Source organism: Hemiscyllium ocellatum, unplaced genomic scaffold (genome assembly GCF_020745735.1).
Source record: "Hemiscyllium ocellatum isolate sHemOce1 unplaced genomic scaffold, sHemOce1.pat.X.cur. scaffold_1014_rpt, whole genome shotgun sequence".
Lineage (NCBI taxonomy): Eukaryota > Metazoa > Chordata > Chondrichthyes > Orectolobiformes > Hemiscylliidae > Hemiscyllium > Hemiscyllium ocellatum.
Window position 1 is genome coordinate 96,401 of NW_026867638.1, and position 26,909 is coordinate 123,309.

Here is a 26,909-nt window from a genome sequence, read left to right on the forward strand (position 1 = left end):
GGAGTCACATGTAGGCCAGATCAGGTGAGGATGACCGTTTCCATCCCTGCAGGACATGAGTGAACCAGATGGGTTTTCTAACAATCGACAATAGTTTCATGGTCATCATTTGCCTTTTCTCTCTAGATTGTATTGAATTCCGATGCCACCATCAGCCATGTTGGGATTCTATCCCTAATCCTCGGAACATTGCACATATCACTCATCTGGCAGGAATACCATTAAGCCATTGCCTCCCTTTTTAGCAATGTTTAAAAGAATGTTCTGTCATTCTACGTGTGCAATGTGAGATAAAATACTGCAACGTCCATGTGTCGGCCTCTCCAAAAGGTCAATCAACAGATTTGTTTGGGGGCGAAATATTTCACTTTTTTTTAGTGGGGGGAGGGAGTTTATTAAACAAAAATGAATCCAAATAAAAATCTTATGCCACAGAAATGTAATTTCTGAAGGGGGAGGGGCTTCCAGAGACAGGGACGGTTGTGGGGCCAGAGGGGGATTGTTGTCCAAACATCACTGTGGTGTACATGGACTGCAGCATTTCAGGGAGGCGGTTAACCACCACTTTCTCCAAGACAAGTGAAGGTGGCCAATAAATACTGGTCTGGGCAGCAAAGGCAACCCCCAGTGAATAAAACCAAGCAATGACCTCTCTAAGCTGACTTGCTGTGAAGTTAATGGAGTGGGCAGAGAAGAGAAACAGTGACATTTCACAGCTGCCCTCAGAGGACCTCCCCCTTGGAAGTACTCAGAGCTGGGGATCAGCTCAGTGAGTTTCAGTCTCTTCAAATATCAATCTTAGTCAGTTTTATTTTATTAAATCTACAATCATGAGTCAGGTGAGGATTTCTTTTTAATGTCTTACAGTCTCTTGATTAAATGTTTAAGATATGAAACGTAAGCATTAAGTTATTCTCGGGCAGTATTTATCAAGCAGTAAGACTGTGCCTTTGTCTTGGTCTGTAGGTTGTTAAGGCGGAGAGATGGCCTGTTGTAGAGTGGCCTACTGTTCCTGTCGGGTGTGGGAGATTAGGGAGCGTTTCAATGATCCTGATGATCATGTCTGCAGGAAGTGTGATTGCAAATCCTATTGGATCGCATGGATTGGTGGAGGAGTGATTAAAGGCAGTGACGAATTGATAGGAGCTCGGGAATTCGATAGGTGGCAGTCTCAGGATTGCAGGATTTTGTAGATACAGTCAGGTGGATGGGTTACGTCCAGGAAAGCTAGGAGGGGTAGGTAGGTACTGCAGGAGTCTCCTGTGGCTATCCCCATCTCAGACAAGTATACTGTTTTGGAAAATGTAGGTGGTAATAGACTTTCAGGCGAATGTAGCACTGACAGCCAAGTTACTGGGACTGAGACTGGCTTCTAACATAATGTGAGGTATATCCAGTTCCATACGATCGATGGTGATAGAGGACTCTCTAGTCAGGGGCACAGTCTGCCGTTTCTGCAGCTGACAGTGAGACATCAGAATGGGGTGGTGCTGCCCTGGTGCCAGTGTCTCTCAGAGGGAGCAGAATATTCTCAAAAGGGATATTAACCATTGGGAGGACATTGTACATTGGTACCAATTGCAGAGGAAGGGGAAAGCATGGGGTCCTGACGAGCAGGGAGATTTGCTAGTGCCACTTGGGAGGCATTAAACCAGTGAGGGAGTCGGGGTAAACCTAAAGAGATAGTGAGAAAAGAGGTGAGTCTGAGGCTGGTACTGTTCACCAGATCAGACTGTCAAGGCAGGCAAGAGCAAGTCACAGAATGAGGTGGGACGGACCAGTTACACTGCATTTATTTCAGTGCAAGAGACCTGACAGGTCAGGCAGGTGGGCTCAGGGTATGGTTTTGAACATGTGCCTGGGATATTACAGCAATTACAGAGGCAGCACTCAGGGATGGATAGGACTAGCAGCTTAATGTTCCAGGGTATAGATGCGATAGCAAGGATAGAAAGAGAGAAACAGAGCGGGGGAGCGGCATCTTTGATTAGGGATAGCATTCTGGCTGGGTTCGGGAGGATATTCCTGGGAATACCTCCAGGCAAGTTATTTGGTTGGTACTGAGAAATAAGAAAGGAATGACCATCTTACTGGGATTGTATTATAGACTCTCTCCCAATAGTCAGCTGGGAATTGAGACACAATTTTACCAGGAGACCTCAGTTATCTGTAAGAATAATATGGATGCAATGATAAGTGGTTTTAACTTTACTAACATAGCCTCGGAGTGCTGTTGTGTTAAGGGCTCGGATGGAAAGGTATTTGTTCAGTGTGTACGAGAACATTTCAAAATCAGTTTGTAGGATGTTCCTACTAGAGAAGGAACAAAACCTGACGTGTTTTCTTCATTCACAGGATGAGGCTGTCACTGGCTCGGACAGCATTTATTGCTGCATTTACCCAGAGAGCAGACACATTGCTATAGGTCTGGAGTCCCATGCAGACCAGACCAGCTAAGGATGGCATTTTCCTTCTCTAAAGGTCATGAGTGAACCAAATTGGTTTTTCCAACAATTAACAATGGATTCCTTGTCGTCACTAGATTATTTTTTCCAGATATTTATTGAATACACGTTCCAAAATCTGCTGTGATGGGATTCAAACCCGGGTCCCCAGAACGTTATCTGGGTCTCTGGATTAACTGTCTAGTGATAATTTCACTACATCATCGCTGCCTCTTAGGAAATGAGGCAGGGTGAGTGACTGAGGTATCAGTGGGGCAGCACATCAGCACCGAAGACCCCACAGTATTGTGGCTCAGTGGTTAGCGCTGCTTCCTCAGCACCAGGGACCTGGGTTTGATTCCAGCCTCGGGCAACTATCTGTGTTCAAGGTGGCACATTCTCCCCAGTGTCTGTGAGGATTTCCTTAGGGTGTTCCATTTTCCTCCCACAGTCCAAAGATGTGTAGGTTAGTTGGATGAACCATGTTGAATTTTCCATAGTGTCTAGATGCAGTAGATGAGGTTTTGGGATGTGCAGGCAAATCTCTGCCTGATGTGAAAAGATCCTTTTGGGGTCTTGGTCAGAGGGAGGCGTGGCCGCATGTTTTACATCTCCCATGGCAGCAAGGGAGGGTCAAGGGTGTGGAGCGTGCGTTGGTGGGAGGGTGTGGACCGAACATGGGAGGTGCAGAGGGAATGGTCTCTGCGGAACACAGATAGGGTTGGGGATGGAAATATGTCTCTGGTGGTGGTGTCTGACTTTAGGTAGCAGAAATAACAGAGGTTAATGCACTGTATCTGAAGATTATTGGGATGGAAGGTGAAGACCACAGGGTTATGTTATTTATTGTGGCTGGAGGGGTGGGGTAAAGGCAGGGGTGCGGGAAGTGGAGGGTATGTGATGGAGGGCATTGTTGATCTAGTCAGGGGAAAATTATGGTCCGTGAAGTAGGCCTTTCTGGGATGTCCTGGAATAGAATCCAAAGAGATTAAACAAATATATCACAGACAAAAGATTAACTGGACCAGACAACGTGACTCCTTAAAGGTCAACAAGGCTGCCTATGGACCCACAGAGGGTGTGAAATATATGCAAATATTTCTCGTCAATTTTACTGGAGAAGTATATGGAAGCTTGAGAGTTTGGAGAAATAAACAGTGATAACTTGAAAAGTGTCCATGTTACAGAGGAGGTGGGACTGGATGTCTTAAATCGCATCAAGGTGGATAAAGCCCTGGAACCTGATCAGGTGTATCCTGGAACTTTCTGGAAATCTAGGGAACTGATTGTTGGGCCTCTCCTGTGATATTTGTATCGTTCATAACGACAGGTGAGGTGCCATTATTTTAAAAAGGTGGTAAGGAGAGGCCATGGAACAAGAGAACAGTGAGCCTGAATCAGTGGCAGGCAAGTTGTTGGAAGGGATTCTGAGGGACAGGATATCCATCTATTTGGAAAGCTATGGAATGATCAGGGAGACTCACTGTGGCTTTGTACATGCACAATTGTGTTTCACTAACTTGTGTGACTGTTTTGAAGTGACAAAGAAAATTGATTAAGCCGGGCAGTGAATGTTGTTTATATGGACATTCAACAAGGTTCCACAAAGCAGACTGGTTAGCAGGGTTAGATCACATGGAATGCAGGGAGAGCAAGCCATTACCAAATTGCCTTGAAAGTAGGAGACAGAAGATGATGATGGAGGGTTGCTTTGCGGACTGGAGGTCTGTGAGCAGCAGTGTGCTGCAAGGATGGATATTGGGCCCTTAAGTAAATGACTTGGGTGTGAATATATGAGGTATGGTCAGTAGGTTTACAGAAGACACCAAAATTGGAGATGTCATGGACAGTGAAGAAGGTTAGCTCAGAATACAACAGGATCTTGATCAGATGGGCCACTGGAGCAAGGAATGGCAGATGGAGTTCAATTTGGATAAATGTGAGCTGTTGTATTTTAGAAAGGCAAATCAGGGCAGGGCTTATACACTTAATGGTAATGTCCTGGGGAACATTGCTGAACAAAGGGACCTTGGAGTGCAGGTTCATAGTTCCCTGAAAGTAGAGTCCCAGGTAGGCAGGGGAGTGAATGCAGCATTTGGTACGCTCCCCGTTATTGGTCAATGCATTGAATGCAGCTGTTGTGATGTCATATTGTGGCTGGACAGGACACTGATGAAGGCCCTTCTGGAATTCTGTTTTCAGTTCCAATCTCCCTGTTCTTGGATTAATGTTGAGAAACTTGAAAGGGTTCAGAAAACATTTGCAAGGACTTTCCCGGAGATGGACGGTTTGAGCTATTGGGAAAGGTTGAATAGGCTGGGACTATTTTCCCTGGAGATTTGGAGGCTGAGAGGTGATCTTCTAAAATCATGAAGGGCAAGGATAAGGTGAGCAGTCAGGGACTTTTTCCCAAGTTCGGTGGGTCCGGAACTAGAGGGTACAGGCTTAAGGGGGGATGTGACTACAGTGTTTTTATGCTTTTGGTCTCAGACCGGTGTCTGCGTAATCACCTTTGCATTCGTTTTTACGTATTTTACCGAGTGCAAAGTTAGGTCGAACCTCCTCGTGGTTCCCCCTGGCAACGGACTATACGAGGAAGCTCTTGACGGGGGCGATTTTAACTGTTTTAGTGGCGTTTTAGTCTAGTTTTATCAGTGTTTTACCATCGATTTTATCTTTGGTTTTAACCTGATTTTACTGGTGCTTTGCGCCACGGCGGCTTGATCGTTTTAACCGTTGTCTGAGCATTACTCGATATAGTTCGGCTAATACGACCTGGTAGAAAAGATACGAGACGGCTGGTGACCTGTCGGTCTACGGGAAACAAAATTTTGGCGAAGGCGTTATGGCTGATACCAAAGTATCCGGTTGGGTGGGAGACTGGGTAAATAACCGCCCCGCACGGTGGCTTTTGGCGGCTCCGTGTGTAAAGTGTGCGAGCCAATATCGGAATGTACAATCCGTCTCAATTCAGACACAGACGGATGAGACCCTACGAATTATTCCAGCAAGGTTGTCCTCGGGCAGGCACGAGGAAACCTTTAAGATAGTCCAGAATAGTGACAAAATTCGAAAAACAGTGCTGGGAGAGAAGGCCCCTCTACAGCCAAGTCCATTTAAGAGCCGGATAATTTTTAATTCGAATTTTAAAGGGCCCTTTAATTTTAATCGAAGTGGAGTTTTAGAGAGACAAGAGGGGGAAGATGAGGGTAGGATTATACCACCCGTCCAATAGAGAAACTAATAAATTAGAAATTATAATTAATTACCCTATAGAAGATTTTAAATGTAGTTATTGTAATAACATCTACAATACTACTGGGTTATTTAGAAAGCATTTAAAAGTATGTCGAGGGATTAAATCGGTTAGGATAAGGTGTAGCAAATGTAAATGGGAGGGTAGTTATCAGGCAGTAGCGTGCCACTATCCGAAATGTAAAAGAGATGGGGATGGTAGTAGAGGTATTTGTAGTAACGTTAATGATAGGAATGTAGAGGAAGATTCAGAGAAACCCTTTCAATGTGAGCTGTACTCATTAAAATTTAAATCGGCCAGAGGTCTGGGACAGCATGAAAGGCATGCACACCCTAGTTTAAGAAATGAGAAAAGGAAAGGGAGTAAGGCGGATAAAATAGGGAATAACGATGGAAATAAAAGGGGTAGATGGTCCAGAGAGGAAACTGAAATGCTGCAACAATTGGATTCTGAATTTAGTGGTTGCAGGAACATTAATAAGTTGATAACGGATAGGATGGGGTCTAAAACTGCAAAACAAATATCAGACAAGAGACGATTAATAAACAAGAAAAATAAATCTAGTAAGAAGGATTTAAATTTAGAGGAGCTCCCCAACAGTATTGATGAAGAGGAAGGAGAGGATAATGATAGAATTGAAAGTGACCTGATACCCGATAGGAGCGTAGAAGAGGAGAATCAGGACATCATTGATGTTAGGGAATGTCCAAATAGCTCAATTACAGATTTGATAAAAATAATGGAGGAAGACCTGAAGAAGGGTAAAAATGGTTGCAAAGAGTTTAATAAGATTATGGGGGAGATTGTAGGTAAATTAGGATAGAGGAAGGAGGATGATAGGAAGAGTAAAATAAGTGGTAATAATAGAATAAAAACCAAAACTAAGGAGAATGGACGAAAGAAAGATAGGAAGGTAAACAATGCTTTAAAGAGATATAGTGGGAAAAAAGGGAAGTTTAAAGAGGCACAAGTCTTGTATAAAAGTAAAAGGCAGTATTTGGCAAGAAATTTAATGGGAGCCCCGGTTAATAGTAAATGTCCCCTAAGCGAGAAGGAACTGGAGGAATATTTTAAAGAAAAACTAATGACTATTAATGAGAAAAATAGTTTAAGGGGTTTTGCCAAATACAAAAATCAAAGAGAGGAATCCATGGATGTTGCTCCATCTGGTCCTGTGACGGTGGAAGAAGTCGATCAGGCCTTAAGGGCGATGGACGTGAACACCGCCGCAGGACCAGATGGGGTAACGTTAAAGGAGATTATTAAAGTCTTTTTAATAAAGATAATTTAATACTGCCTAGGGTGTATAGCATTTGGCTACAAAGTGGCAGGATCCCAGATAGGTTAAAAACTAGTAGAACAGTATTAATCCCAAAAGTGAGCAGTGAAGATAAACTTAAAGATATAGATAATTGGAGGCCAATAACTATCGGGCCAATCCTGCTCAGACTTTTTACTAAAATCGTGGCAGGTAGGCTTAATAAGGTAATAAGTTTAAACAAACGTCAAAAAGGTTTTATGTCCGGTATCTCAGGATGCAAGGAAAATATTAAAATCCTTGAGAATATTATGAAAGGTGTCAAGAAGAGGAAGAAAAATTTAGCTGTAGTCTTTATAGACTTGGCAAAAGCTTTTGACACGATAGGACACGAATTAATTATTACTGCATTAAGAAGGCTTCACCTTCCGGTATTATTTATTAAATTGATAATAGACTTATATGATAATAATTCTACCCAAGTAGAGGGTTCTAACTGTAAAACTGGGAATATTCCCATTTTACGGGGGGTAAAACAGGGTGATGCTTTATCACCAATTTTATTTAACATAGTTATGGATCCTTTACTTTGCACAATTGAAGAGAAACAAAAAGGAATATTCCTTGGGGAGGATGGAAATGGTTGTCACTGCGCAGCGTTTGCGTTTGCAGATGACATTGCCTTGATTAGTGAAACTTATGAGGGAATGGTGTGCAATTTGAAAATAGTGGAGAAATTTTGTAATAATACCGGAATGGGGATTAATATTAATAAAACCAAGGGCTTTTATCTTACCCATAAAAATAAAACTTTTATATATAACGATGTAGTAAATTGGAGTATTAATGGGGGGATTATACAGTTTATAGAACAGGGTGCTACTGACAAGTATCTTGGGGCCAAAATTGACCCATGGGTGGGAGTCAGTAACACCGAATGGGAAAAGCAGTTAGAGGAATGGGTGGAGAATTTAAAAAGGTCCCCTCTAAAACCTGGCCAGAAACTTGGGATCTTAAAAACATACTTTTTCCCTCGACTGTATTTTTATCTCACTTTAGCGGAAGTTTCTCTTAACTATCTTAGTAAACTAGATAATATTATTAAAAATGCGGTGAAGGAAATCTTACATCTTCCTCAATCTATTACGGACGGGGTGCTTTATGCAAAAGCCCGTGATGGTGGCCTGGCATTAAATCGTCTGTCAGTATTCATACCGATTTCGATTCTGAGGAAGTATGGTACACTACAGAATTCGACGGATGAAATACTACATGCCTCATTTTATTTTGAAGGCAGTAGTGTGAAGGAGAAGATGCGGAAAATGAGTAGTTTAAAGGTATTGGAGAACATCTGGAATCCGTGTATCAATCAAGGGTCGAATGTTGGAGATACCATTATGGAAGAAGACGAAGGGATGGAAGAATTTGCGAGTTCTAACTACGCAAGTTGGAGAACTATAGAAGTACAGAAATGGATGGCCCTCCCCTGTCAAGGGGCAGGGGCACACTACTACAAGAACGATAGTATCTCCAATAACTGGTTGAAGAGGACAGACTCTATGAGAACGTCCAAAGTGATTAATTCACTGTTATTACGAACGAATTTATATCCAACAAGGGCGACATTATCGTATGGCAGGCCATTTAACATCAAAAGTTGCCGAAGATGTAATGATCCCTCGGAAACAATAGCACATATTTCTGGTTGGTGTCCCTTTGTTAAAAATATGAGGATTAAGAGACACAACAGAATAGTTGAGGAGTTAGTTAAATATATCAAGAAATACGGGTGGACAATATATGTGGAACCGAGCATTAAGGATGAGGCCGGGAAACTCTGGATACCGGACCTCATCGTGGCGAAGGAGCAGCAGATAATTGTCATAGATGTAACAGTTAGGTCTGATCTCCAAATAAACTCCCTCGAAGGGGCCTGGGACGAAAAGACGAAGAAATATCAACATCTTGAGAAGGAGATAATGGACCTTATCGGTAAAGGAAAAGTATCCTTCTATGGGTTTGTGATGGGAGCCCGAGGGAAATGGTTTTCAAAGAACTCAGATTTGATGAAGACCCTCGGGATCGCGAAGTTTAAATCCTTTGCACAGAATGTCGCAAACTTGTCTTTGTCATTGACTCTCGAGCTCCTCCGGACTTTTATGGACTCTTAATAACTCCCTTCGATTTATTTAAGTTTTAGGTTGGAAATCTTAAGGTTTTTAATGTTTTTAATGCTTCTATAGTTCTTAGTTGGTTTTAACTAATTTTTAGTTTAATATTTTAATTTTTTCTGTTTTAGTAATAAAGTTGTAGTATTTTAGATCACTTAGGTAATTGGTGGGGGGTAATCTGGTGTTAGTTTAATCAACAGGGCACGCTATACACAACAAATGATGAGTGGTTACCTAGTCAATACGGTAAATAATCCTAGCTCATCTTTGTCCTCGCTTGAGATTCTGCTTCGCATTATTATTTTAACTTTTTTTACCTTTTTTGTTTTATCGTTCCCATTTTAGATCATTCAGCTGTGGTTTCGCTGGATAGGGGTTTGTCTTTTGTCGACGAGCGACGTGAAAACTCGGAATGGACACTCCATCATGTATAATGAGTGCGATAAAAAGGTGAGAGGGAAAAAATTTAAAAGGGATCAAAGGGGCATCTTGTTCATGTTGAGGGCGTTGCATGTATGGAATGAACTGCCAGAGGAAGGGGTGGAGGCTAGTACAATTGCAGCTTTTAAAAGGCATCTGTTTGGGTACATGAAGAGGGAGGATTTAGAGGGATGATGGTGAACCGTTGGCAAATGGGACTCCATTAACGCTCTCCGTTATTGGTCAATGCATTGAATACAGAAGCTGGGACGCCATATTGTGGCTGGACAGGACATTGAATAAGCCACTTCTGGAATTCTGTTTTCAGTTTGAATTTCCCTGTTCTAGGAAGGATGTTGTGAAACTTGAGAAGGTTTGGACAAGATTTACAAAAACGTTGCCAGGATTGGAGGATTTGGGCTACAGGGAGAGGCTGAATAGGCTCGGGCTATTTTATCTGGAGAGTCAAAGACTGAGAGGTAACTTCATGGAGATTTATAAAATCACGAGGGGCGTGGATGAGGTGAGCAGCTGGCGACCTTTTCCTTTAGGTTAGGTGGGCTCAAAACTAGAACACATGGGTTTAAGTTGAGAGGGCAAAGATTTAAAAGGGATCTAAGTGGCAACATTTTCAAGCTGAGTGTGGTGTGTGTATGGGAGGGGCTACCAGATGAAGTAGTGGAGGCTGAAAAAAATCACAACGTTTAAAAGGCTTCCAATTGGGTACAGGAATAGGAAGGGTTTTGATGGATGCAGGCCAATAGCCATTAGTTTAGGATTCCTTGTTGGCACAGACGATTTGGACCGACGGTCTGTTTCTTTGATCTTAATAAATTAAGATGCATTCCTCTTTTTTGTGCAGAGCTAGCTGAAGCACAGATAATTATCCTTGGAGCTGAGAAGGTGAAGCAGTGATTTTGATCTGGTGCAGATTTGGTTCCAAGGTCTTGAATTTGCAAAGAGAGAGAGGAATTGTTAACCCTGTCACGATTTTTAATAACTACTTTCAAGTAATTGGCAAATAATACAAGGTGAAAATGTGAACACTATTTGACTCAGTAAGTTCTGAGCATCTGGAACAGTCTGAACGACACAGATTCAGCAGGTATTCTGAAACAGACTTGGAATTTTACTTTTTAAGGAAAGATTTGGGAGGCTATGGGCTCATGGGAGAGTACTTGGGACAGATTTGCAGCATCTCCAGAGGGAGAGAGTACAGCCCCAATGGGCTGAATAGCCCCCAGCCCCTGTGCTCTGTGATACTTCCCCATTCACTGTGAATGATGAAGCTCATCCCAGGGTAGGGAGAGGGATTAGCGGTCCACTCTCATGACAATGGTGCCCGGCTTGACGGCAGCTCCAGACCAATGGGAGGAGAGTCTGTGTGCCCCTGCAGCCAATGGGAGTGAATGAGGGGTGTGGCCAGCAAGACGACACCTGTCCATGAGCTGTACAGATGCAGTGTCACTGGGTGGGGGTGGGAGAGACAGCAGAGACTGGGACAGAGGCTGTAGGACCTGAATTACAAACTCCCGGTAAATTAAAACCAAAAGAACTGCGGAAGATGTAAAACAGAAACAACAACCAGGAGGATCTGGAAAAGGTCTGGCAGCATCTGTGAAGAGAAATCAGAGTTAAAGTTTAAGATCTGGTGTCCCTTCCACAGAACAGATGTTACTGAGGGAAAAAAAGTCAGTTTATTTGCAGAAGATAGTGTGGGGGGAGGATATAAGGAGTAAAGGATAGGTGGGGATAGAGTGAGAAGAACGGTTGGATAAAGGAGTGGATAACGATATGGCTGGGGGAGGGTGACTCGCTGTTAATGGAGACTGTTAGTGGCTAACCATAGGTAGTGTGTAATGACAGGCTGTGGGAACAAGGCCTGGTGTGTGGGGTAGGGGGCTTCGACATGGGGTTCTTAACCTATGGTTAGCCACTAACTGTCTCCATTATAAGCTGTTGCCCACCTATATCACTGCACGATTGTGTCCTCGGCAGCTCCAGACATTTGGAATATCCTCCCTCACCCCCACTCTGTCCGCCTTGAAGATGTATCTAAAAATTGTTCTTTAATCAACGTTTCCATCATTCGTGAAGCATTTTAGGAGATTTGTCAATGTGAAAGGCTCCATACAATGCAGGTGGTTGTTGTTATTGTCTGACATCAGGAGAAACAGGGATGAGCCCTCTCTCTCTCATACCTGATGAACAGCAGCAAAAGCAGGAAGCACTGAGCATGCTCCAGCCCACAATGGGCTTCAGATTATTGATGGGGTGGGGGAACGGGGGCTAGAGGTGCTAGTTGTTCCTTCAACCAATCGTAGTGAATGAGGGGCGGGACAATACCCAACCACATGATAAACTTCACTGACAGCACAGTGTTGTTGTGACCAAGGCATTGGAAATGTGTGAAGGTGCAGGGCAGGGGGAAGGAAAGACATATTGACCAGGAAGAGGAAATTTTTACGGTATGGAATGAGAGGTTTTACAGAACTTAGTGTACATTGTACAACACAAATTTGAAAATCCAAATTCTGCCCCATTTTCCCTCCATTATAATGCATTTTACACTCCCTGAAATATCAACTGTGTGTTTCTCTCTCCACAGATTCCAGTGATTAATGCCAAAGCCCCATTGCCTGTGGAGAAGGTGATGTTTGACTTCCTGTCCAGCTGCAGTTCATGTGGTGAAGGTGCTCCCACAATGTGGTTGGGTAACTGCTGTTATAGATTATTCACTCAGCGACAGTGAAGAGTTGACAATGTATGTGTAAATCAACAACAGTTTGTTTTTTATCACGTTTACAATTCCACAAAAATACTATTGAGAGCTTCTGACATAAGGCCACAGATGGGGATATAAGGTCAGGTGATCAAAAGAATTGCCAAATAAACAGGTTTTCAGGAATACCTTAAAGGAGGAAAGCAGGTCTGAGAGGGTTAGGGTGGGAATTCCAGACAGTGTTGCCTTGGCAACAGTAGAAACAGCCAGACAGGTGAAGCAATGAATAAACACATCGTTGGGAGTCTGAAAGAAATTGAGTTGTCGGGGCCTCACAGGTTGTGTGGTGCAGGGAGACAGGGATGTTCACAGCCAGGAATTACATCAAGGGTGAGAATTTTAAATTGTTGCTTGTTGGTGGATCAACAAGTTTTGGTGCAAGTGAGCACTTGGACAGTAGGGTTTTAGATACTCTTGAGATTGCATGTACGTTGAATGTGGGAGGCTGGCCAAGAGTGTGTTTTCTAACGAAGTCTGGAGATAACACAGGGATGGACGAGTATTTCAGTAAATGAGCTGAGACTAGGGTGAGTTGGGTGATGTCACTGATGTAGAAATAGTGTTTTTGGAGTTGGGCTGCACTGCCTCCTCACCACTCCCCCTCACCAATTCACAAATATTGTTCCTTGTTCTATCTGTCTGTCTTTTCTCTTTATGTCCTTCTCTCCCATTCTGCTACAAAAAAAATTTGACCCACCATTGGTGCAAGCACATACTCCATCCCGACTCTCCCTTTCCTTTCTGAATTCCTTGTATGTGGTGTCCCTTAAGGATCTCTCCTTGGTCCCTCCTGTTTCTCACCTACATACAGCCAGGAGGTGACATCGTCCAAAAGCACCGTGTTCGGTTTCACATGTACACTGACAATGCCCAGCTCTCCCTCCCCATCATCCCTCTCCATTACTCAGTTATCAAACTGCTCATCACATTCCCACTACGCGATTGGCTGCAGTTTCCTCCAATGAAACATTGTAGTGGTTAATCTCGTTGCCTTCAGTTGCTATTACAAATTCCTTTCCCTGATTGCTGAGCCCCTCCCTCTCCCTGGAAACTGTCTGAGACAGAACCACACTCTTCACAATATTGCTGTCATATCTGTAACCCCAAGGTGACCTTCTGATCAGTCGTCTACACAATCACAAACACCAGGAATTCCAATCTCTAAAACGTTGCTTGTCTCCACTTCACCCCAGCTCCATTGCTACTGAAACCCCTTACCCGTGTCGGTGTTGCCTTAAACTTGACGAATCTAAAACAGAATCCATGATTCCGTGACTGACCCAAAATCTGGTTCCAGACTCCCTCATGATGGGAAACATCCTCTCAGTATTTACCCTGTCAAATTCCTTAAGAATTCTACATGTTACAATGAGATCACCTCTCATTCTTCCCAAATCCAGTGAGTGGAGTCCCAACTACTTCAGCCTTTTCTTAAAAGATAATCCCTGCAAACGATGGATCATCCCAGTCAGGTTTCTGTGAAATGCCTCTGATGAAATGTATTTCCTTAAATAAAGGGACCAAAACTTCTGTCATTACTCCCAGATGTGGTCTCACTTCAATTTATAAACTTCATAAAGTTCCTCTCAGGTATATACTCCAAACAACTCCCTTTAAACTTGCACAGATGTTGAAATGCTCAGCAGGTCATGCAGCATCTGTGAAGAAAACTCAGTTAAAGTTTCGGGTCTGGTCACCCTTCCTCAGATACGTTAACTCTAATTTCTTTTCACACCTGCTGCTAGACCTGCTGAGCTTTTCCAGAAACTTCTGATTCTCTTCCTGGTTTACAGCATCTTCAGTTGGTTCGGTTTTCATATCCTTTAAACTTGCCATCTCTCCTCTAGAATTTGTCATTCCCACCTTGGGAAAAAGATTCACATTTGTTTGGTCTCCCCGACTCTGGGGAAAAATATAAACCATGACTAGTCACCCTATCATTGCTCCTCATAATTTTATAAAGTTCAATAAAGCCACCTAAAGTGTCCAGTGCTGCAGGGAAATAGCCTCAGCCTATTCAGCCTCTCCCTATGGTTCAAATGTTCCAATACTGGCAACACCCTAGTAAAACTTTTCTGAACTCGTGCAAGTTTCCCAACATCTTTCCTGTAAGAGGGAGGCTGGAATTGAAAGCAGTCTGGGGATTCCAAAGGTGGCCGAGCCAATAAACTGTACAACTGAAACATGATCTCCCAACTCCTATCCTCAATGCACTGCCCAATAACAGCTAGCATACCGCACACCACCTTCACCGACCTGTCTACCTTCAACTACACTTTCAAGGAACTATCAACCCACACTGCACGGTCTGTTTGTTTGTCATCACTTCCCAGGAATTGCCATTAAGAGGTTGAGTACTTTTCTGGTAACATCTTTCTGAAATCAGGGAGACTACAATTGAATGCAGTATTCTAACACTGGCCTCACCAATGCCCTACTCAGCCACAACGTGACCTCCTAATCCCTATACTCAGTGACAGAATCCCTACAGTGTGGAAGCAGGCCTTTCGGCCCATGACCCATACCAATCATCGGAACAGCATTCCACCCTAACTCTGTAACCTACCATTACCCAAAGCTAATCCAGCTAACCTGCATGGCTTTGGATTTGTGGGAGGAAATTGAGAGCACTCAGAGGAAGCTCACGCAGACACACAGGGAGAATGTGTAAACACCACACAGACAGTGGAATCAAACCAGGGTCCAGTTATTGACCAGCGCATTCCATTAAAGGTCAGTGTCCCAAATGCCACATTCAGCACCTGATCTCCCTGAAACCCCACTTTCCAGGAACTATGCAGTTGTTCTGAGCCCTTCAGAGGGAAGTCAGGTGAGGAGGAGAAAACAAACAGGGTTGAGTAGTAGATTTATAAAATAACATTCCATCTTCCCCCTCTGTGTTCCCTCCCGTCTCCCCCCACTCTCTTTTACCCCCCCTCCTTTGTCGGTCAGTCCTTTGTCGGCCCCCCCACATCGTCGGTCGTGCATCCCCCCCTTTGATCTGTCCCACAATCTGTCACACCCTCTGTCAGTCGCCCCCTTGTTGGTCGCACACCCGTCTCTTTTCCCCCCTCTGTCGGTAACCCACCCCCGCCCTCAGTCTGTTCCCCCTCTTTGTCGGTCGCCACCTCTGTCCCCCCCCCCCCCGGTCTGTTCCCCTCCTCTCGAATCCTGTTTTGTGGCCCCATCCATTTCTGTGCCTCCCCTCTCTATCCCCCTCTCTGTCCCCACCCATTTCTGTCACAACCCTCTCGATCCACCCACCCTCTCTGTCTACCCTCCACTCCCAGTCCCCTAGTTCTGTACTCCCTTCCCCCCCCCCCCCCCCCCGCCACCCCCGGCAGGGAAAATATCTTGTCTATTTACCCTATCCATGCCCGGCCTGATTTCAAAAGTCTCCTTCAGGTCACCGTTCAGCCTCTGACGGTCCAGGGAAAACAGCCGATCCAACCCTGGAAACATCCTATAATTCTTTTCTGACCCCTTTCAATTTTGAGAACATCCATCTGACAGGAAGGAGACCAGAATTGCATGGAATATTACAAAAGTTGCCGAATCAATGTCCTGTACAGCCGCAATATGACCTCCCAACCCCTATACTAAACACTCTGACCGATAAAGACAAGCAGACCAACTGCCACCTTCACTATCCTATCTACTTGCTATTCTACTGTTAAGGAACTATGAAGCTGCACTCCAAGGACACTTTGTTTAGCAGCACTCCCCTGGAACTTATATTAACTGTATACGTCCTGCTAAAGTTTGCTTTTCCAAAATGCAGCAGTTCGCATTTTTCTAAACTGAAATCCTCAGCCCATCACCCATCTGATCCAGATCCCCTTGTACTCTGATCTTTTTCCCTGTCTACCACACCTCCCATTTTGGTGTCATCCGCAAACTTATTTATAATATCTCTTATGTTCACATCCAAATCATGGATATAAATGACGAAACGTGGATCCAGCACCGATCCTTGTGACACTCCACTGGTCACAGGCCTCCAGCCTGAAAAGTACCCTCTGCCTTCTACCTTCGGGCCAGCTCTGTACTCCGTACGATCTAACCTTGCTGACCAGTCTCCCATGAGGAACGCCTTACTGAAGTCCATGTAGATCATGTCCATGCTCTGACCTCAGCAATCCTCTTTGTTATTTGTTCAAAAAAACTGAGTCAGATTCATGAGACATGATTTCCCATGCACATATCTGTTATTAATATCCAGGATTTAACTCTGTACATCGGGGTCTGCGTTACCCAGTTATAGGTGTTAATATTCTGGATGAAGTTCATGTACACCAGCATTTTGTCAGTGACTGTGTATTGAGTCTTGTTAATGTCACCAACACCGGTTTTTGAAACCTTTTGAAAGGCAGTCCCCGTATCCCTTGCCCACCAGGAAATGGTGGCAGTGTCCTTACCTCTGGACCAGGAGGGTCAGGCTCAGCGTTGAGGAACAGCATCTTTGAAGAGGATGATTAGAAAACCTGCCCAAGCCACCAGGCCATACTGTCTCCCAGCTGTCCCTGCCTGAGCCTCTAAACAGAACCTTCCTGTAGTTTCTGTCCTGTCAGACTCTCCCATTTCTCAGTTTGTCCAGGATTCCCTCCTGCTGCTGTACTGCTCCTGTCCCTCACTGACCTGTCCATCCCCCAGTGTCCTCCACATTCATTCATTGTTTACAATCCCATTACCCCAGTTCTCCAGCCCCGCCCCTTCCAGTCCATAGAGACGGCTCAGTGGTTACCATTGCTGCCTCACAGCACCAGGTACCCGGTTTTGATTCCAGTCAAACCCAGAGTTTGTGCATTCTCCCCATGTCTGAGCGGGTTTCCTCCGGGTGTTCCAGTTTCCTCCCACAATCCAAAGATGGGCAGGACAGGTGAATTGGCCATTCTAAATTGTCCATAGTATTAGTTACATTAGTCAGGGGTAAATTTAGGGTCGGGGAATGGGTCTGTGTAAGTTCTGTTTGGAGGGTCGGTATGGACTTGTTTGGCCGAAGGGCCAGTTTACATACTGTAGGGATTCTGATATATTGGGCAGCAGCTGCTGTCAGTCTCCCGGACTCCTGTATGATCGGGAGCACGTGCTGTAGGAGAGGAGACCAGTGTATGGGCACAGTGCTGGCCTATTGTGGGAGTATGTACAGTGCCTGGGAAGGAGGCTGTGGTTGTGAGGGATTAATCTGTCATTGGCATCTTCCTCCCTCTGGGAGCAGGACCCAGGGGAATGACCTATTTCCTGGTACCCTGACATGTGATCAGACTATCAGTGGGGCAGCATTTTGCAGAAAGTTATCAGAACTCTTTTGTGAAGATTCAGGGTTTTTATTGAAAGTGACAAGGATGGACCTGCAATTAGAGTTCTAATTTGGTTCATTTTAGTAAGACAGGTTTTGGACAGAGTGTGCAGGAAGCAGTGTATGCAGGATGGTTGTCATCAGAGGATTCACCAACAACGCCCCCCCCACCCCCCCCCCCCCCCCCCCGACCTGCAGGACTCAGAGTCAGACTCATTCATTTGGTTCTTAGTCCGCAGACAAGAGCTAGGAAACTGAATTCAAAGAGAAGAGAGAGAGTGTGAGAACTGGGTTTGGAGGAAAGGAGTGAGGGGATTGGTTCGGATTTCAGTTCACAGAAGAAAGAGAAATTGTTAGACTGAGAGTTAAAACTTTGGGAAACATGAAACTACAATTTAATACTATAATTGTCCAATAAAGATCCATCCTGTATTAATATGGTGAGTTGTTTTCTCAGTTGTAGGGTACCGAAAGGGTAGATTTGTGGATGAGAAATTCAAATTGAACTTCATGTTCAGATCTGATAGTTACTTGATCCGTGCCGATCTGAATATTCATTGGCTTTTCCTGTGGAAGGAAAGGTGTGTATTCTGTCCGTGGGCGAATATTCCAAATAAGAGTGTGACTGGAAAAACTACTGAGACACAGCCAAGTCCATGTTAGGGTGGTGACTGGAGAAAGAGTTTGTTTGTTTTTGTAAGTCTGAAAAATCATGGCATGTTTCCCAGGAAAAATCAAGCCATAGCTTTGCTTTGTAGAAGGACAAGTCTTTAATTAACCAGACAACCAGAAAGACACAAGGATACCTGCACCTTGGGAAACACTATGAAAACGGGATTGTTGTAAAGGAGTTCATTCTCGATCATGGATTGTAATCCATTGGCGTTGTCACGTTGGTTCCAGCGCCGTGGGGAAACACTGGAAATATGATGAATGCAGTGTAGGTTTCAGTTATTAAACTGTAAAAGGTGCAGAACAATTTAAAAGGATGTTGTCAGGGCTCAGGGGTCTGAGTTATAGGGAGAGGTTGGACAAGCGAGTATTTTTTTGTTTAGAGCAGAGGAAACTGAGTGGGTACTGTTCTAGAAGTGTATAAGACCATGAGGGGCATGGATAAGGTGAATGCATTCAGTCTTTTTCCCAGGGAATTAAGGACTGGAGAGCATCAGTTGAGGGTTAGAGGGGAAAGAATAAAAGGGAAGCTGAGGGGCAACTGTTTTACACAGACGGTGGTATGTATATGGACTGAGCTGCCAGTGGAAGTGGTTGAGGTGGGTACACTGTCACAACAGGTAAAAGACATTTGGACAAATACATGGATAGGAAAGGGTCAGAAGCAGATGGGCCAAGTGCAGGGAAATGGGGTTAGTGTGGATGGACATTCTGGTCAGCATGGGCCAGTTTGGGCCAAAGGGCCTGTCTCTGCTGTAGGACTCTGACTCCAGGTATATTTCCTCTTTCTCCTGCTATCTCTGGGAGCACCCTGGGATGTATTCCATCAGGGCAAAGAGACTTATCTACCTTTAGCTCCATTAGCTTGCCCAGCTCTAATGCTTTGGTGATAATGGTTGTTTCTTGGTCCTCACCTTCCTCAGTTTCCTTATCAATTACTGGCATGTTCTTCGTATCCTCCACTGTGAAGACTGACTGCTGTGTACTCATATTTTTAAACCCTGCTGGATAGGGATAACTAGGTACAGAACTCTGAGAGGTCTTCTCAGAGTCTTTATTGATGAGACATGGCAGTTACCTGGATAGTGTACATGCAAAACACCTCCAGGCAGCATCAGGTAAAGCCCCACCTATCCAATGTAAAGCTCCCATTCTTATACCTTTTGTGGTTTGGGACTTTGAATAGAGACTCTCTCTCAGTATTATCTCCATGGCAACGGTCAGTTAGAAAGTCGACTTCAGTTTCGCACTTTGTGGTTAAAACATACACCCCTGTGGCTCCCTCAAGTACCTGACAGGCACTTCAGTTTCAGTGGGGATGTCTGTCAGGATTCTGATATGGAGGAGCCGGTGTTGGGGTGGCGTGGACAAATTTATAAATCTCACAACACGAGGTTATAGTCCAATAGGTTTATTTGGAAGTACAAGCTTTTGGAGTGTGCTGTGATTTGTAACGTGATCAGGATTATCTCTATGGTAACAGTTAAGTGCTTCAACAATGAGAGGCCACATTTCCCCACACAATAGGTTCCTCTCTAGCAGGGTAAACTGCTATTCCGGCCCTGGGGACAGCTACTCATCACTTTTCTCCCCCAATCCCATCTAGCTTTCTGTTGATCTTTAAAGTTTTTCTAATCTCCTAGTTTCTCCTTGGTTATTGCCAATTTGTTTGCCTTCTATTTCAATTTGATAGACTCCCTTATTTCCTGAGCCACTCATGGCAGATTACTCCTTTTTCCTACAGTCCTTCCTTTTCCCTGATATATACTTTTGCTGAGCACTTCGAAAAATTCCCCCGTTGTCCGTCAACTTTCCCACGGTAAAGTCTTTGCTTCCAGTTTACATTAGCCAACTCCTGCCTCATCCTATTGTAGTCTCCTTTGTTTAAGCACTGGATCTTGGACTGGATCTAATCTTCCAGCTTTCCAGCTGTGTTCTAATTTCAACCAGATTTATCAGAAGTCTTTTATCAGATTACGAGGTGAGGCGAAGTTTCCTGGGTGCTTTGCGTTTCATTGTCAAAGACCTTGGCTTTGTATTAAAGTATAGGATAGATATTCACAACAGAGTATTCTGGACGGCACATACATGGACACTGTGGGCAATTTAGCGTGGGCAATTCACCTAACCTACACATCTTTGGACTGTGGGAGGAAGCTCGGGCACCCTAGGAAACCCACGCAGACATGGTAAGAACGTGTAAACTCCACACAGTCACATCTGGCTGAAATAAAACCCGGGTCCCTGATGCTGTGAGGCAGCAGTGCTAACCACTCAGCTACATCTGCTTAAAATCTGCTACCCCTTATTAACCTCCCCACCCCGCAATCTATGTTCCTTACGTCAGAAATCAGGTTGTGGAAGCATATGTCTCAGTAAAACCAATGACAGCCCATATGTCCTGTGTGTCTGAATGGGGATCCTATACACAACACCCTCCAGCCCACACTTTTCATTCACTATCCAGAAACATGTCTCCAGTGCCTTCATGAGGACTATAACTCCCACAATCCCTGAGGCAGGGACCACCCGTGTGAGGGGAAGCCCAGAACTGTACATGTACAGAATATGGGTGGATATTGGCGCATGTGCTTTGGGGTAATTAGCGGAAAGCATTTGACATTGTTATTGGCTGGAGGATGGACCAATCAGCTTGTAGTATTGATGGGTTGGGGGGGTCAAAGTGTCACCACACCCACATGGGACCAAGTTCCATCCCCAACTTGTCATAATGCTGGGAATCGACCAATGGGAAACAAAGAAGGATCTGACCCATTCTCCCAGACTGAAGGTTCCTCTTCTGTCCAGCATCTGCTACCACCCTTTCTATTTATTTCCTTTTGATTTATCCTGCTGTAACATTATAGACTTGCAGTAACTGAAGGGAAATGGAGTAAACCCAGAAAGGGTGCAGAGTCTAACCAGGGACGGGAAGTGGTGGCATGGATCTGTTTATCAGTAACTCCATGAGAATGGGGGTGGGTACATTAGGGACAGCAGAGGCAGAATGGTGGGAGAGAGTAAGTGGGCTGGAGGGTTACAGCTTTTGCAGAAGAAAGGGAAAAAAGATTTCCAGAGAAGCTAGAATTGTTCTGCTCTGAATTTCTAATCTGTACATACTTGTTTATACAGGGTGCTTAATGGTGAAGATTTGCAGACTGAAATCTCAAACTCCTGTGCAGATTGTGATTAAGTTAACCAGCATTTGAAGAACCAAAGATGGAGAATAACTTGGGCAAAATCCAGCAACCCTGTCCCTCCCAGCATTGTTGGTCTTTCTGCACCAAATGGACTGTGAATGGTACAAGACAGCAGCTCACTACCATCTTCTCCAGGGTAACTAGAGATGGGGAATAAATGCTGGCTGAGCCAGTGATGCCCATATCCTGGAAATGGTTTCTATCTCTAGTTGCTGAACCCCAGTTGATGTTACTGCAGGATGGTGAGGGACGCTGAGTGCATCCTCCAGGAGGCAGCACCATCACATTACCCCTGCCTACACCCACACAGTAACACAGCAACGTCACTGGAACAAAAGGCAGTGAAGCCAAAGGAGGACTTAGATATAGTTCTTCGAAGTAAAGTCATGAAAGGGGATTGGAACACAGCAGGAACAGGAGACTGAGCTGGATGGTCAGCTGTTTCCAATTGAATGTGGAGCAGGATTAAAAGGCTGAATGGTCTCCTCCTGCTGCTATCTCCCAGGTATGAATATAGCCAGAGAGCCCGGGTAGGAAGAAGTAGGCAGGGCAGGGATTCTCCAGGCGAATGCACTTCCACATCCGGGTTCAGCGGGAAGGGATCAAATCAAAGTAGAGTTGGGGGTGAGGAGGTAGCGATGGAGATAAAGCACTGTATCCACTGCGGTGCCCATCTCTATCTAAAGACAACGGGAGAATTGATAAAAGTTACGTGCTCCTTCTCCAAGGACACCCTGTTGTATCACCTTTATCCTCAATCATAGAATAGAATCCCGACAGTGTGGAAGGAGAGCATTGGCCCATCAAATCCCACCAACTATCCAAAGAGCATCCCATCTGGAGCACTCCACCCCTGTAACACTGCATTTCCCATGGCAGATCCACAGAGCCTGAACAATCCTGGACACTGGACAATTTAGCATGACTGATCCACCTAACCCACAAATCTTTGGACTGTGGGAGGAAACCAGAGCACCTGGAGTGGACCCACACTATCCTGGGGAGAATGTGCAAACTCCACACAGGCTGTTGACCAAGGCTGGACTCTAAACTTGTACCTGGTGCTGTGGAGCAGCAGTGCTATAGAGCAATTTAAATCAAAACAGATGACCCCTGCTCATTGCTGTTTGTGGAGACTTATTGCCCAGAGAGACATCCTGAGATTCAGAAAGAGACAATATGAATTCAATCAACTCCTGCTGAGTTAATGTGATTAACAACAACATCAATACTCCAACAGCGTCATCAGACCTCGTACCTACTCTATCATTTACAATTTTTAACCCATGGGAAGTTTGTTACCAGCTTCGATGACAGCCATAATGCTCTGACCACTTTGACAGAGCCAGTGCTCGTCAGTTCTCATAGTTATCAATAGATTGAATCTAAACAGGATGCCCCACAACAGGAAGTGCTCTAACACTCAATGCCCGTAAGGCAAGGTCATTTTCCTAAAACCACTCACGACTGGCAATACCATTGAAGATATTTTATACAGTAACCTTTCTGTCTCAATTGCCAGTTCCAGTCCATGACGCAGCCAGTAACATGCCAGTGAATTGAATTCTAACAGCAGCATTGCCCTGGCAGGAGAGATTGAGGAGCTTGAAGCTGTCTTCTCTGGAGTATCTAAACATGAAACACTTCAAATGAACAAAAATCTTCAAGAGCTCGAGAGAATGTATACAGGAAGGATGTGCTCCTAGGCTGGTGTGCCTGGAATGAAATAAACACTAACTACGGTATCTTTACCCAGCATCCCCTTTAGCTGCATAAATGTTGAAGATTTATTTGCTGCTCTGATTCCACTCTCTCGATCACTCCCATTTTTCACTGCTGTAATGTTGATGACTGTGCAAATGTATAAAATTTAATTTAATCCATCCCAAAGCCTCTCTGTACCTGTGCCTCACTTGTGTTCACCGAGACACTCATTCAATCTGACCTCTTTACAAACCCTGCTCTGATATTTCTTTAGAGGGCTCAGAATTAATTATTCACAGAATTGTTACTGTACAAAAGGAGGCTGATTGGCTGATCAGCTCTCCAAAGGATCACCTCACTGAATGCTATTCTTCTCCCTTTACCCCATAAACCTTCCAATAACACCGGCGAGTTCACAACTAACCACAGCGATCAGATTTATTTTGTTTGTTCATGGGATCACGGCATCACTTGCTGGGGCAGCATTTGTCATCCATTCTGACTGCACAAGAAATGGTTCAGAGTCAACCCCATTATTCAGGGTCTGGATTGACATGTCGGCTGGACCAGGTCAGAATTAACACAGTCTCCCAGACCCAATGACATGAAGAGTTGATTTCTGGCCTACTATCTTATTTCTGAAACGATAATGAATAATGTTTGCCTTTGAATTAAAAGAGAAAGACGAAAATGTGTTTTATTCTGATTGAGCCCGTCCTCCTGTGTCTCTCAGTTGTTATTGACAGTCTCATTCCCCCCGCACCAGAACCTGTTCCAGAGAGTGTTACAGAAATAGCAGAATGGTCAGCTGCAGCTGGTCACCTGACCGGTCACTGGACCCAAAGGTGCACTCTCCACAGATGCTGCCAGATCTGCTGACTTTTTCCAGCAATTTCTGTTTTTATTTCTGATTTCCCAGCATTTGCAGATGTTTAGTTTTTCATATTCATCTGGTCTGTTGCAGAGGAGTTTATTGATGAAATTAGAGGGTTTTGCAAGTTGTACGTTAGGTCACACATCAGCTATGATCATCATGAATGGCAGAGAAGGGTTGAGGGGCTGAATGGCCTCCTTCTGTTCCAATGAAAGTTATCCATCTGCAGCTTGTGGTAACATTTCCCCTCACTGCTCACTTCACCCTCCATGTCTAACACACTGTTACTGACTGAACAAACCTCCTGTGTTTGAACTAAACCTGCTAATGTTCAGTGGCTCCTCCTGCCTCCTGGGTTTAACTCTCATCATGGAATGCTGTCTTGTATTACTGCGGGAATGCCCACAAGGACTCAGCCTGGAGTCTGTATCCCCTGGGATCCACGAACCCCATTTATTTCCTCCTTCCTCTCTCATTCTGGCTATTGAACTCTCAGTTTCAATCCATTCTCTTGTCATGCTCTTCAACATGCCCATGTGGGTGGACTAGAGGCAGCTGGGATTTAATGAAGGGAAATGGGAATTAGGCGGAAGCATGAGGAGAGGTGACAGCAAAGACAGTTCTCATTGTAACGGCAGAGTTTCTCCATGACCCAGTGAGTGCTGCAACACCTGAGACTGGGGGGGAGCCAGATTCAATCAGGGATTTGGGGAAACACTCAGACACTGACCTGTCCATCTGGTGTTAACTCAGACAGAGAGAATGAAAAATACACATTAGATTGCAACTTTGATGATCTGGGGCAATGAAACATGCTTCCGACCTGATGATTTCAACCTCAAATCTCTGAAAGTACAAACACAAAGCTTCCCATTTGTACCAGGTTGTCTCTCACCCTCCTGTTTTCTTGAGAAAAACATTTGGAGCCGTTCAGCCTTTTCTTGTAATTATAACCTCTATGTTCCTGTAAGATTTGTAATGAAACCTTTATTGTTTTCCTGTCCCTTGTGAGTGATGGCAGCAGCAGAAACAGGTCCTGACCTGTGAGGAGTTTCAGTTGGAATACTTATATTTAAAAATTCGTTCTCACCCTCACATACAGTGTGGAATTGAGGTAAAAACAGAAGGAAAGGAGTGAGTGAGAACCCACAGAAACACACAGGCAGCATGGGTACCTGAGCTGAACGAACCAGGCATTAGGAAAATGTGACAGCAATCGCAACCATTTATAATCGCATAATTCTGCAGGTGTAGACAGAGGCTATTCGGCCCATCAAGTCGGTAATTACCTGCTCTCCTACCCTATCCCCGTAACCCCACATTTACCATGGCCAACCCAACGCGCCAAACCTACACTCTCCAGGCCATGTTAGCACGGCCAATAAAGCAAACCTGCACATCTGTGGGAGGGTCACAAATTACATCCAAATGCTCGGAATTGTGGATGAAAGCTCACAAATACTTGACTGACGCAAATTCTCTGTTTCCAAAATAAAATCTGGGGAAAACTGCAGCCAGAAAGATTTCCCATTATCCCTGGAGGAACAGAATTCAAAATTTGTGCCATTGACCCGGGGGGGAGTGAAAGTTACAGTGGTCAGGGAACTATCAGAAATGTAATAGGTTGTGAGTAGGTAGGTGTGAGACAAGGACAGAAAGGCAGTCTGTCACATAGGCGAAGGCAGGAGAGATTAAACAGCAGAAATGGTAGTCCCTCAAGGCCAAGGGGAATAGATTTAGGGCTGGGAAAGAAACAAGGAAACAAGATATGCAGCTGCCAAAGAAATACTTTGAGAAAATAGGTTATAACAACATAGAGGACAGCGTCTACAGTCTGAAATTGTTGCTCTCATTGGTGAGTACAGAACGCTGTAAAGCCTGAGTCATTCTATCACAGCCAACACATGGAGGATGGGCCAAGTGGCTTTGATCTGTGCTGTAACTTTCTGATAATTTTATTCTGACATTTGGAGCTCAAGTCTAATGATGTTTAACTTCTCAAATTGGACTGGAGTTTAATATTCTGGAGAAATGTCAAATAAATCACATTTATCCCATTCTGCAGAACTTAGTCCATTGCCCTGCACGTTCCAACATTTCAGTTCCATCCACGTACTTTTATTCAAATGTAATGCTGGTAACTGCCTCTGTCACCCCATCAGTGAGATCCTGCTCTCCACCATCTCTGAGGGAAATAAATTCTCCTTTCCTCTTTTTTTCTGAGAATTATCTTCAATCTAAAACCTCTAGTTCCTGATGGCTCTGTTAATGAATAGCTGCTTCCTATCCATTCTACCTGGATTCCTCAGCATTTCATCACATCAATTAAATCTCAGTTCATCTTCCTTGGGAACACCCCCCCCCCTCCCCCAACCTATCCAATCTTTCCTCAGAGCAGAAATTCTCCAATCAGAGAAACATTCTGATCAATCTTCTCTGTCCCCTCTCTGGTGTGATCACATCAATCCTGGAATGTGGGGACTAAGAGTGAGTGCAGTACTTTAGCCGTGGTCAAACTAGTGTTCCAGTGTCACCTCCGTGTTCTTGTGGTTGTTGCTGATACAAGAAGTGTCCTGGTTTTCCCACATGGAACTGAATGTGCACTCCATGGGGCTGGGATTCCCTACCATGTGTTTGTTTGTTAACTAATCCTAAATTAACTTCACATTTCAGATACCCACCAATAAATTTCGTCCATTATACTCAAGTCACCTTACTTTTAATATCTCTTTAAAATTATTACTAACACAACAGGTTTTAATTTGCTGAATAAGTATTCCGGTGTCTTCACTGGTACAATCACTTGAAGATTATCTTTACCTTCAGCTA

At 44.3% G+C, this 26,909-nt stretch overlaps 1 long non-coding RNA gene across 1 annotated transcript; it reads left to right on the plus strand.

Moving 5' to 3' along the window:
- The first annotated feature begins 3,627 nt into the window (after window positions 1–3,627).
- LOC132809168 (uncharacterized) lies at window positions 3,628–21,852 on the plus strand. Its single transcript, XR_009642238.1, has 3 exons — window positions 3,628–3,693; window positions 12,158–12,313; window positions 21,435–21,852. It is a non-coding gene; the product is annotated as an uncharacterized LOC132809168 (long non-coding RNA).
- Window positions 21,853–26,909: the final 5,057 nt, after the last annotated feature.